Here is a 13,627-nt window from a genome sequence, read left to right as displayed (position 1 = left end):
ACTATAAAGGTACACTACAGGTATCTCCGAAAGTGTCTGTTGGGTTGACACGGATCGAGATTGGGATTTGTCACTCCGTATGACGGAGAGGTATCTCTGGGCCCACTCGGTAATGCATCATCATAATGAGCTCAAAGTGACCAAGTGCTTGGTCACGGGATCATGCATTACGGTACGAGTAAAGTGACTTGCCGGTAACGAGAGTGAACGAGGTATTGGGGTACCGACGATCGAGTCTCGAGCATGTAACGTACCGATTGACAAAGGGAATAGTATACGGGGTTGCTTGAATCCTCGACATCGTGGTTCATCCGATGACATCATCGAGGAGCATGTGGGAGCCAACATGGGTATCCAGATCCCGCTGTTGGTTATTGACCTGAGAGCCGTCTCGGTCATGTCTGCATGTCTCCCGAACCCGTAGGGTCTACACACTTAAGGTCGATGACGCTAGGGTTATTAGGAAAACTTGTATGTGAATACCGAATGTTGTTCGGAGTCCCGGATGAGATCCCGGACGTCACGAGGAGTTCCGAAAGGGTCCGGAGGTAAAGATTTATATATGGGAAGTTGTCAAACGGACACCAGAAAGTTTCGGGGGCATATCGGTATTGTACTGGGGGCCACCGGAAGGGTTCCGGGGGTCCACCGGGAGGGGCTACCCCTCCCGCGGGGGCCACATGGGCTGCGTGGGGCAGGAACCAGCCCTTGGAGGGCTGGGCGCCCCCCCCCTTCGGCCCATGCGCCTAGGGTTGGGGGGGGAACCCTAGAGGGAGCGCCCCCCTTTGCTTGGGGGGCAAGTCCCCCCTCCCTGGCCGCCGCCCCCCTCTAGATCCCATCTAGAGGGGCCGGCCCCCCTTGCCCCTTCCCCTATAAATAGAGGGGTAAGGGGAGGGCTGCATACACAAGCCAAGGCGCAGCCCCTCCCCTCCCCAACACCTCTCCTCCTCCGTACGTGCTTGGCGAAGCCCTGTCGGAGTACTGCTGCACCAACAACACCACGCCGTCGTGCTGCCATTGGAGCTGTCTTCCTCAGCCTCTCCTTCCTCCTTGATGGATCAAGACGGAGGAGACGTCGTCCGTACCGTACGTGTGTTGAACGCGGAGGTGCTATCCGTTCAGCACTTGGTCATCGGTGATCCGAATCACGGCGAGTACGACTCCATCATCACCATCCCCTTGAACGCTTCCGCACTCGATCTACAAGTGGTATGTAGATGCAAACTCACTCCCTTGACTCGTTGCTTAGATGAACTCATAGATGGATCTTGGTGAAACCGTAGGAAATTTTTTAATTTTCTACAACGTTCCCCAACAGTGGCATCATGAGCTAGGTCTATGCGTAGTTCTCTATTGCACGAGTAGAACACAATTTTGTTGTGGGCGTAGATCTTGTCAACTTGCTTGCCGCTACTAGTCTTATCTTGCTTCAGCGGAATTGTGGGATGAAGCGGCCCGGACCAACCTTACACGTACGCTTACGTGAGACCGGTTCCACCGACTAACATGCACTAGTTGCATAAGGTGGCTGGCGGGTGTCTGTCTCTCCCACTTTAGTTGAAGCGGATTCGATGAAAAGAGTCCTTATGAAGGGTAAATAGAAGTTGACAAGATCACGTTGTGGTTATTCGTAGGTAAGAAAACGTTCTTGCTAGAACCCAATTGCAGCCACGTAAAAGATGCAACAACAATTAAAGGACGTCTAACTTGTTTTTGCAGCAATTGTCTTGTGATGTGATATGGCCAGAAGTTGTGATGAATGATGAATGATATATTGTGATGTATGAGATCATGTTCTTGTAATAGGAATCACGACTTGCATGTCGATGAGTATGACAACCGGCAGGAGCCATAGGAGTTGTCTTTATTTTTGTATGACCTGCGTGTCATTGAAGAACGCCATGTAAATTACTTTACTTTGTTGCTAAACGCGTTAGCCATAGAAGTAGAAGTAGTCGTTGGCGTGACAACTTTATGAAGACACGATGATGGAGATCATGATGATGGAGATCATGGTGTCATGCCGGTGACGAAGATGATCATGGAGCCACGAAGATGGAGATCGAAGGAGCTATATGATATTGGCCATATCATGTCACTATTATATAATTGCATGTGATGTTTATTATGTTTATGCATCTTGTTTACTTAGAACGACGGTAGTAAATAAGATGATCCCTTACAAAAATTTCAAGAAGTGTTCTCCCCTAACTGTGCACCGTTGCTAAAGTTCGTCGTTTTGAAGCACCACGTGATGATCGGGTGTGATAGATCCTTACGTTCACATACAACGGGTGTAAGACAGTTTTACACATGCAAAACACTTAGGGTTAACTTGACGAGCCTAGCATGTACAGACATGGCCTCGGAACACGGAGACCGAAAGGTCGAACACGAGTCGTATGGAAGATACGATCAACATGAGAATGTTCACCGACGATGACTAGTCCATCTCACGTGATGATCGGACACGGCCTAGTCGACTCGGATCGTGTAACACTTAGATGACTAGAGGGATGTCTAATCTGAGTGGGAGTTCATTATATTAATTTGATTAGATGAACTTAATTATCATGAACTTAGTCTTAAACCTTTGCAAAATATGTCTTGTAGATCAAATGTCCAACGCTCATGTCAACATGAACTTCAACACGTTCCTAGAGAAAACCAAGTTGAAAGATGATGGCAGAAACTATACGGACTGGGTCCGGAACCTGAGGATCATCCTCATAGCTGCCAGGAAACAATATGTCCTAGAAGGACCGCTAGGTGACGCTCCCGTCCCAGAACCAAGACATTATGAATGCTTGGCAGTCTCGTGCTGATGATTACTCCCTCGTTCAGTGCGGCATGCTTTACAGCTTAGAACCGGGGCTCCAAAAGCGTTTTGAGCAACACGGAGCATATGAGATGTTCGAGGAGCTGAAACTAGTTTTCCAAGCTCATGCCCGGGTTGAGAGATATGAAGTCTCCGACAAGTTCTATAGTTGTAAGATGGAGGAAAATAGTTCTGTCAGTGAGCACATACTCAAAATGTCTGGGTTGCACAACCGCCTGTCCCAGCTGGACATTAACCTCCCGTATGAGGCGGTCATTGACAGAATCCTTCAGTCGCTCCCACTAAGCTACAAGAGCTTTGTGATGAACTACAATATGCAGGGGATGGTGAAGACCATTCCTGAAGTATTTTCAATGCTGAAGTCAGCAGAGGTTGAAATCAAGAAAGAACATCAAGTGTTGATGGTCAATAAGACCACTAAGTTCAAGAAGGGCAAGGGTAAGAAGAACTTCAAGAAGGACGGCAAAGATGTTGCTGCGCCCGGTAAGCCAGTTGCCGGGAAGAAGTCAAAGAATGGACCCAAGCCTGAGACTGAGTGCTTTTACTGCAAGGGGAAGGGTCACTGGAAGCGGAACTGCCCCAAATACTTAGCGGATAAGAAGGCCGGTAACACCAAAGGTATATTTGATATACATGTAATTGATGTTTACCTTACCAGTACTCGTAGTAACTCCTGGGTATTTGATACCGGTGCCGTTGCTCATATTTGTAACTCACAGCAGGAGCTGCGGAATAAGCGGAGACTGGTGAAGGACGAGGTGACGATGCGCGTCGGGAATGGTTCCAGAGTCGATGTGATCGCCGTCGGCACGCTACCTTTACATTTACCTACAGGATTAGTTTTGAACCTTAATAATTGTTATTTGGTGCCAAGTTTGAGCATGAACATTGTATCTGGATCTCGTTTGATACGAGATGGCTACTCATTTAAATCCGAGAATAATGGTTGTTCTATTTATATGAGAGATATGTTTTATGGTCATGCCCCGATGGTCAATGGTTTATTCTTAATGAATCTCGAACGTAGTGTTACACATATTCATAGCGTGAATACCAAAAGATGTAAAGTTGATAACGATAGTCCCACATACTTGTGGCACTGCCGCCTTGGTCACATTGCTGTCAAGCGCATGAAGAAGCTCCATGTTGATGGACTTTTAGAGTCTCTCGATTATGAATCATTTGACACATGCGAACCATGCCTCATGGGCAAAATGACCAAGACTCCGTTCTCCGGAACAATGGAGCGAGCAACCAACTTGTTGGAAACCATACATACCGATGTGTGCGGTCCAATGAGTGTTGAGGCTCGCGGAGGATATCGTTATGTTCTCACTCTCACAGATGACTTGAGTAGATATGGGTATGTCTACTTGATGAAACACAAGTCTGAGACCTTTGAAAAGTTCAAGGAATTTCAGAATGAAGTAGAGAATCAACATGACCGAAAGATAAAATTCTTGCGATCGGATCGTGGAGGAGAATATTTAAGTCACAAATTTGATACACACTTAAGAAAATGTGGAATCGTTTCACAACTCACGCCGCCTGGAACACCTCAGCGTAACGGTGTGTCCGAACGTCGTAATCGCACTCTATTGGATATGGTGCGATCTATGATGTCTCTTACCGATTTACCGCTATCATTTTGGGGATACGCTCTAGAGACAGCTACATTCACTTTAAATAGGGCACCGTCTAAATACGTTGAGACGATACTGTATGAATTATGGTTTGGGAAGAAACCTAAGATGTCGTTTCTAAAAGTTTGGGGATGCGATGCTTATGTCAAGAAACTTCAACCTGAAAAGCTCGAACCCAAGTCGGAAAAATGCGTCTTCATAGGATACCCTAAAGAAATCATTGGGTATACCTTCTACTTAAGATCCGAGGGCAAGATCTTTGTTGCCAAGAACGGATCCTTTCTGGAAAAAGAGTTTCTCTCGAAAGAAGTAAGTGGGAGGAAAGTAGAACTCGATGAAGTACTACCTCTTGAACGGGAAAGTAGTGCAGCTCAGGAAAATGTTCCTGTGATGCCTACACCAACTGAAGAGGAAAATAATGATGATGATCAAGGTACTTCGGATCAAGTTGCTACTGAACTTCATAGGTCCACAAGGACACGTTCCGCACCAGAGTGGTACGGCAACCCTGTCCTGGAAATCATGTTGTTAGACAACGGTGAACCTTCGAACTATGAAGAAGCGATGGCGGGCCCAGATTCCAACAAATGGCTAGAAGCCATGAAATCCGAGATAGAATCCATGTATGAAAACAAAGTATGGACTTTGACTGACTTGCCCGATGATCGGCGAGCGATAGAAAACAAATGGATCTTTAAGAAGAAGACGGACGCGGATGGTAATGTCACCATCTATAAAGCTCGACTTGTCGCTAAGGGTTATCAGCAAGTTCAAGGGATTGACTACGATGAGACTTTCTCTCCCGTAGCGAAGCTGAAGTCCGTCCAAATCATGTTAGCAATTGCCGCATACTATGATTATGAGATATGGCAGATGGACGTCAAAACGGCATTCCTTAACGGGCATCTTAAGGAAGAACTGTATATGATGCAGCCGGAGGGTTTTGTCGATCCTAAGAATGCTGACAAAGTATGCAAGCTCCAGCGATCCATTTATGGGCTGGTGCAAGCATCTCGGAGTTGGAACATTCGCTTTGATGAAATGATCAAAGCGTTTGGGTTTATGCAGACTTATGGAGAAGCCTGCGTTTACAAGAAAGTGAGTGGGAGCTCTGTAGCATTTCTCATATTATATGTAGATGACATACTTTTGATGGGAAATGATATAGAATTCTTGGACAGCATTAAGGCCTACTTGAATAAGTGTTTTTCAATGAAGGACCTTGGAGAAGCTGCTTATATATTAGGCATCAAGATCTATAGAGATAGATCGAGACGCCTCATAGGTCTTTCACAAAGCACATACCTTGATAAGATTTTGAAGAAGTTCAAAATGGATCAGTCCAAGAAGGGGTTCTTGCCTGTATTGCAAGGTGTGAGATTGAGCTCAGCTCAATGCCCGACCACGGCAAAAGATAAAGAAGAGATGAGCGTCATCCCCTATGCCTCAGCCATAGGATCTATTATGTATGCCATGCTGTGTACCAGACCTGATGTAAACCTTGCCGTAAGTTTGGTAGGAAGGTACCAAAGTAATCCCAGCAAGGAACACTGGACAGCGGTCAAGAATATCCTAAAGTACCTGAAAAGGACGAAGGACATGTTTCTCGTTTATGGAGGTGACGAAGAGCTCGTCGTAAATGGTTACGTCGACGCTAGCTTCGACACAGATCTGGATGACTCTAAGTCACAAACCGGATACATGTATATGTTGAATGGTGGAGCAGTAAGCTGGTGCAGCTGCAAGCAGAGCGTCGTGGCGGGATCTACATGTGAAGCGGAGTACATGGCAGCCTCGGAGGCAGCGCATGAAGCAATTTGGGTGAAGGAGTTCATCACCGACATAGGAGTCATACCCAATGCGTCGGGGCCGATCAAACTCTTCTATGACAACACTTGAGCTATTGTCCTTGCCAAGGAGCCCAGGTTTCACAAGAAGACCAGGCACATCAAGCGTCGTTTCAACTCCATCCGTGAAAATGTTCAAGATGGAGACATAGATATTTGCAAAGTACATACGGATCTGAATGTCGCAGATCAGTTGACTAAACCTCTCTCGCGAGCAAAACATGATCAACACCAGAACTCTATGGGTGTTCGATTCATCACAATGTAACTAGATTATTGACTCTAGTGCAAGTAGGAGACTGTTGGAAATATGCCCTAGAGGCAATAATAAAAGCATTATTATTATATTTCCTTGTTCATGATAATTGTCTTTTATTCATGCTATAATTGTATTATCCGGAAATCGTAATACATGTGTGAATACATAGACCACAATACGTCCCTGGTGAGCCTCTAGTTGACTAGCTCGTTGGTCAACAGATAGTCATGGTTTCCTGACTATGGACATTGGATGTCATTGACAACGGGATCACATCATTAGGAGAATGATGTGATGGACAAGACCCAATCCTAAGCATAGCACAAGATCGTGTAGTTCGTTTTGCTAGAGTTTTTTTAATGTCAAGTATCTCTTCCTTAGACCATGAGATCGTGTAACTCCCGGATACCGTAGGAGTGCTTTGGGTGTACCAAACGTCACAACGTAACTGGGTGACTATAAAGGTACACTACAGGTATCTCCGAAAGTGTCTGTTGGGTTGACACGGATCGAGATTGGGATTTGTCACTCCGTATGACGGAGAGGTATCTCTGGGCCCACTCGGTAATGCATCATCATAATGAGCTCAAAGTGACCAAGTGCTTGGTCACGGGATCATGCATTACGGTACGAGTAAAGTGACTTGCCGGTAACGAGAGTGAAAGAGGTATTGGGATACCGACGATCGAGTCTCGGGCATGTAACGTACCGATTGACAAAGGGAATAGTATACGGGGTTGCTTGAATCCTCGACATCATGGTTCATCCGATGACATCATCGAGGAGCATGTGGGAGCCAACATGGGTATCCAGATCCCGCTGTTGGTTATTGACCTGAGAGCCGTCTCGGTCATGTCTGCATGTCTCCCGAACCCGTAGGGTCTACACACTTAAGGTTCGGTGACGCTAGGGTTATTAGGAAGACTTGTATGTGAATACCGAATGTTGTTCGGAGTCCCGGATGAGATCCCGGACGTCACGAGGAGTTCCGGAAGGGTCCGGAGGTAAAGATTTATATATGGGAAGTTGTCAAACGGACACCGGAAAGTTTCGGGGGCATATCGGTATTGTACCGGGGGCCACCGGAAGGGTTCCGGGGGTCCACGGGGAGGGGCTACCCCTCCCGGGGGGGCCACATGGGCTGCGTGGGGCAGGAACCAGCCCCTGGAGGGCTGGCCCCCCCCCCCTTGGGCCCATGCTCCTAGGGTTGGGGGGGACCCTAGAGGGAGCGCCCCCCCTTTGCTTGGGGGGCAAGTCCCCCCTCCCTGGCCGCCGCCCCCCCTCTAGATCCCATCTAGAGGGGCCGGCCCCCCTTGCCCCTTCCCCTATAAATAGAGGGGTAAGGGGAGGGCTGCATACACAAGCCAAGGCGCAGCCCCTCCCCTCCCCAACACCTCTCCTCCTCCGTACGTGCTTGGCGAAGCCCTGTCGGAGTACTGCTGCACCAACAACACCATGCCGTCGTGCTGCCATTGGAGCTGTCTTCCTCAACCTCTCCTTCCTCCTTGCTGGATCAAGACGGAGGAGACGTCGTCCGTACCGTACGTGTGTTGAACGCGGAGGTGATGTCCGTTCAGCACTTGGTCATCGGTGATCCGAATCACGGCGAGTACGACTCCATCATCACCATCCCCTTGAACGCTTCCGCACTCGACCTACAAGTGGTATGTAGATGCAAACTCACTCCCTTGACTCGTTGCTTAGATGAACTCATAGATGGATCTTGGTGAAACCGTAGGAAATTTTTTAATTTTCTGCAACGTTCCCCAACATCACCATCATACTAGAAGCGATGGCATCACATGACTCATGGATTTGGCATACTTTCTTTGTAATGTCGGGTTCTCACAACGACATCAACATCCTTCAACGATCTCCGATGTTTAGGAGGCTTTGCAATGGAGAATCACCTCCGTGCAACTACACCGTCAATGGCCGAGAGTACAACATGGGATACTATCCTGCAAAGGGTATCTATCCTCAGTTGGCGGCATTTGTGAAGACAATATCCGAGCCGCATGGCAATAAACAGAGCCACTTTGCAACTAGGAAGGACGTGGAGAGGGCACATTTGGTGTGCTTCAAGCTTGTTGGGGAATTGTGCATAGCGCCGCAATGAAGTGAGAAATTAGAAACTTCGTGGCAGCTGATAACATGTAGTGTTATTTTGTACAATATGATTGTCGAGGATGAGAGTGATGGTGTAGCTCAAACCAATGATTTTGAAGCACATGGAGAACAAGTTGAAATCCTGGAAGATCAAGATGCAACTTGGCTTATGAACTTTGTGCAAATGCATCAAAAACTTTGAGATTATCATATGCACACGCAACTACTCAATGATCTTGTGGAGCACATGTGAACTTACAATGGAAACCAAGGAGCCAATGTTTGAGTTGTGCACTTAAAATAAATTTTAGGTAAACACTATCTATGCTCGGTACAAAAATTTGTTATTTACGTGCGACATTGGCTTGTATGATCGACATGCATGGATTTAAGAGTCCGGATTTGAGATATGTAGATGCAAAATATGAGGGCACGTTCGGATGCGTCCGCGGGCATGCCCGAGCGTGCCCGCGGACGTATAGGGGGTTGGATTTGCCAAGTCCGGCTGTAGATGCCCTTAGACAATGAGTTTCCACGAATAAAAAGAAGTTAGACATGAGCTAGTTATAAAAGAAACAGTGTTAGATTTTGAGTTTGATACTGCTGTATAAAAAACCGAGACACGATTCTGGGTACCATCATCATGCTCATCCCTAGATTTCGTCAACTGTATTTTGTAGGAAAGTTCTGTCAACCTTTCATGTATATTAGTGGCAAAATCTTTTGCGAGAGATGCTACACTTACAACACTTTCTACCCATTTTTATGCTCTTTTTGAGAGACAATGATGCAGAACGGATACAAAATGTAGCGCCATGCTCAAGAGAACAAAGTGGCCAGCTAGGTAGGTAGCTACGCACGTTCCTACCGCCCATTCGCTTTTTCTGCCAGCCATTTTATCGCAATTTGACGAATTCGATCAAATGCACATGCAAGGCGTGTAGTGCGCTGTGTAGGGTAACTCAATCGAAGTTACAACATGCATAAGCATATATCCCAAAACAAAAACATGCACAAGGATTAACAGTATGCTACTCCGCGTCGTCTTTTTGAGGCGACTCGAGTGTTCCCAACCCTAGCGCCGCCACCCCCCTTCCTCACTCCTCCTTCCACTCCGCCGCCGCCTGAGGTGCGCCCCCGGCTCGCGCGCGCGTCATCTATGATGGTGGCGGCGGGGATCTGGCTGCTCTGCATCTCGTGGAGGGCCTAGGGCACCGGGGCGGCGGCCCCGGATGGTGTGCCCGACGTGGATCCCTCGGCAGGTGGCGCCGGTGGGCGCTGGATAGCTGTCCTCTTGGCTGCGTGGGTAGCAAGGGGGCAACGGACGTGGGTCGCGACGCAGTGGTCTCCTCGCGGACCGCATCGGCGTCTTGTGGAGAAGGCCCGCCTCATCTTGCCCGATCTGCTCGATCCCCTTCTGATTCCGGTGACCGGCGTCCCTCTTGGTGTTGTCCTTCGGCTCGGGTGGTTGGGAGTTCGAGGTTGTGAGTTGGAACCGGGGTAACCCCTTGGTCAGCGCGGCGGCCACAGCGAAGTCGACGCCTTTGGCGCCGATCCCCTCCTTGGAGGCTTCAGTGAGGTTCCCCTCCTCCTCTTCCTGCCCCCTACTTAGTGAAAACTTGGTCCCCTGGTTGGGCGGCGACGGCGTTGCGACGTCGTATTCCTTCTTGGAGGCATCGTCCAGGGATAGCAGTGGTGGCGGGTGTGCAGTGGTGGTTCTGGTGGTGGCGGCTGGCGGCTTGTGCCGGCCTTGTTCACTTGCGGCTGCTCCAACGGCTTTCGTCCTGCGCCGTGTGTAGGGTGATGGCATTAGCGCTGCTTCGCAGCTGCTGTTGCCTTTGAGCTGTTCTGTCTAGCGCTCCGTATCAGTACATGCCGTGGTGCAGCGGTACTTCATCTCACTCATTGTTGGCGGCGAAGATCGGCGGCATGGCGCTGTGGAGGCGCGCCGCCCGATGCGCGGAGATGGACTTGCGCAGGAGGAGGTTGCTGTCTGGCGTCATGGTGATGTCGATGGCGGAGTGGCCTACACAAGGTAGAAGACTCAATATATTCTGAAGACGGACCTGTGGAAGATGGCTACGACGACACAAGAGTGTGTCTGACCGAATTGTGCCCCAGACCCGGTATGTGGCTCGGCTGGGGCTTCCGGCTTTTAATGTTAGGTTTAGGTGAGTGGTTTGGGTAGTGGCCCAACTAGCATCCCTTCATCATATGGATAAGAGTAGCGGCATATGTTGCCGAGATGGTGGATTCAGGAATATTGTTTGTAATACTTTGTAAGGTCCTCGAGAATAATTAATAAAGTGGCCGTATGCATCTCCCAGATGCAGAGGCCGGGGGTCATCCTCCTTTTCGAGAAAAAACTCCAACATTCTTATATTGTGAGACGGAGGGAGTAATATTTATTTTAAAAAATTCCTTGAAAGTATCACTCTCAACAAGCCAGCATGCAAAAATGACATCGCTCTCTTCGCCACAAAACATGTATCACTCTCTTCGCCACAAAAAAATGCAAATATCGCTCCACATGCATGCCAATTCAAAAGAGGACCCACGCGTGCGTACCAGCACTAACCTTTTTTGCGTCATGAATTATCATCGTCATTTGTTGGCCACAACCACTCTCTGTCATTGTCGATCACATCACACCATTACAATTCATAATTAAATCCACTTGCATGCATCATCATTGTTCGTACTACTCCCACCAGAGTCAGCCTTTTAAGTTGAAGTTGATACAAGTACCTCAAAATTTTATTTAAACTTATTACCTCTTGAAGGTAGCATCGTCACACCATATATGCTTGCACTCCTGCTACACAATGACCATTCACTAGTATTGTTGTTTGGCTTTTGAGCTTCATGTGCCATAGCATGGATCAACACCTCTCGTCTAGTTGAGTTGAATGCATAAGTGAGATTAACCAGCTGCACATATGAGGATGGTGGATGGAGCGTATCAGTAATTCATCGTGAAATTCAATATTAGTAGCCTATGAATGGGATGCATCAGGGATACAAATTCAAACCCAGCAATATGAATACGAGCCCAAGCCCAAACAAACGCATCGACCTGATAGATAGGCTCTCAATGGTCAACATCCTGTATAACTGACAAGTGGCAAGCGAGTGCCACATGGCAAATATAGAGCACATGGTGTGGAGTAATAGCTAGTCGCTCCTTGCACTAGGAATCATTGCACGCCCAGCCCCATGAACCACGTGACCAATGCACATGTGAGAACCTATCCTGTGAAACGGGCTAATCTGTGCACCCAGTGCACCACGTGATTTTGGGGCATTGGATGGAAATCTGAGGGAGGTGGATTAGCTGGAAGGTGATTATGGCACATTTACAAATTGTCCTTCTATTTTTTGAATTCAACCCACACTCCACATCTTACGCTTCCATCAATAAATATGTATGTTTCTTTTTTTGGTCTAGATACAACAAGGGTTATATATTTTTAATCGAATGTCCGACTTCGGATCCGTTATGGCTATAATCTTTGTTTCGCCGAGATCTCTGAAACAAGACCAATACCAAATACATTTTTTTACTTGGAACTTTTAGGCCCGTTCGGTTCGTAGAAATTATGCAGGAAATTCAAAGGAATGCTGTTCATGTAGGATTTTTTTTTCCTTCCTAGCGTTCTGAACGGAGGAAACGCCTACAGGAAATTTTCGCTTACAGTACCGATTACTCTGGAAACTAAACATTCACCAAGATCTCTTGTTTTTGGTGGAAGACCGAGGCATGCCGCTGATGTCAGCGTGTGGTGCTGGCTATTGCTCACTACATTCAAATAAAATAATATCATGGGTGTCTATCTGTCTGAGTTCAGAAGCAAAGCTTGGTCTGCATGGCAATAAAAAACTCTCCGCGTCAGTTGTGGCCAGAAGAAGTAACAGTGCAGATTCCTCCATTTCTCATGTATCATCCGAACGAAAGTTCCTAGGCTTTCCAACGTTTTCTCAAATCCTTTGTTTTGCATTAGCATTCCTTTCCTCTCCCTCCATTTTCTCATTTTCCTACGTTTTGCATTCCCATGTTCTGAGCGGGGAGTTAGATGTTACGGTCAAGTTAAAAAAAAAGAGACGTATATATATCCAACATTCGTCTTATTTTGAACATCTCGTCAAAACAAAGATGATAGTCAGACCAGATCGGAATTTGGTATGGTTCAATATATATGGCCATTCCTACTCCCTCCTTTTTGGTTTATAGGGCTCAATTCAAAAATATCACCAATCAAGGTAGATGGTGAGTAGTGGAATACTTTTTATAGTTTTGCAAAAGCACCTAATTAATGCTCTTGTTTCCCTCAAAAAATTATGCTTATCAATGCATTAATTGCAATGCATGCATGTATAAAGTACATGCATTGATCAATTTTTTCTTAATACTTGCATACAATGATTTAATGCACATTGGAATCTGAACATGTGATAGAAAACAACCAAATTGAGCCTTATAAAATGGAAAAACTAAAATTTTGAGATAAGCCCTATAAACCGGAAAGGAGGTAGTATGTTTGAAGAAATAAATTACAAATATGCATTAACTGACGAGAGAGAAAATTGTGGTGTGCGGGTTGATTTGCTTAATCCTTTTTTTTTTTTGCTAATATGCCAACAATCCACACAGCCGGCTGGGAGGCCCTCCCCACAGCCGGCTGGTAATGCAACTCAATTGAAGTTACAACTCCCTCTCGTCTAGTTGAGTTGAATGCATAAGAGAGATTAACCAGCTGCACGTATGAGGATGATGGTGGATGAAGTGTACTAGTAGTTCATCAAGAGATTCGATATTATCAGGCTATGAATGGGATGCATCAGGGATACAAATTCAAACCCAAAAAACATGAAAACGAGCTCAAGTCCAAACAAACGCATCTGCGTGATAGATAGGCTTCAATGGTAGACA

The sequence above is a fragment of the Triticum dicoccoides genome, chromosome 5B (genome assembly GCF_002162155.2).
Source record: "Triticum dicoccoides isolate Atlit2015 ecotype Zavitan chromosome 5B, WEW_v2.0, whole genome shotgun sequence".
Classification (NCBI taxonomy): domain Eukaryota; kingdom Viridiplantae; phylum Streptophyta; class Magnoliopsida; order Poales; family Poaceae; genus Triticum; species Triticum dicoccoides.
The sequence above is the reverse complement of the archived record's forward strand: the minus strand, read 5'-3'. Positions refer to the sequence as shown.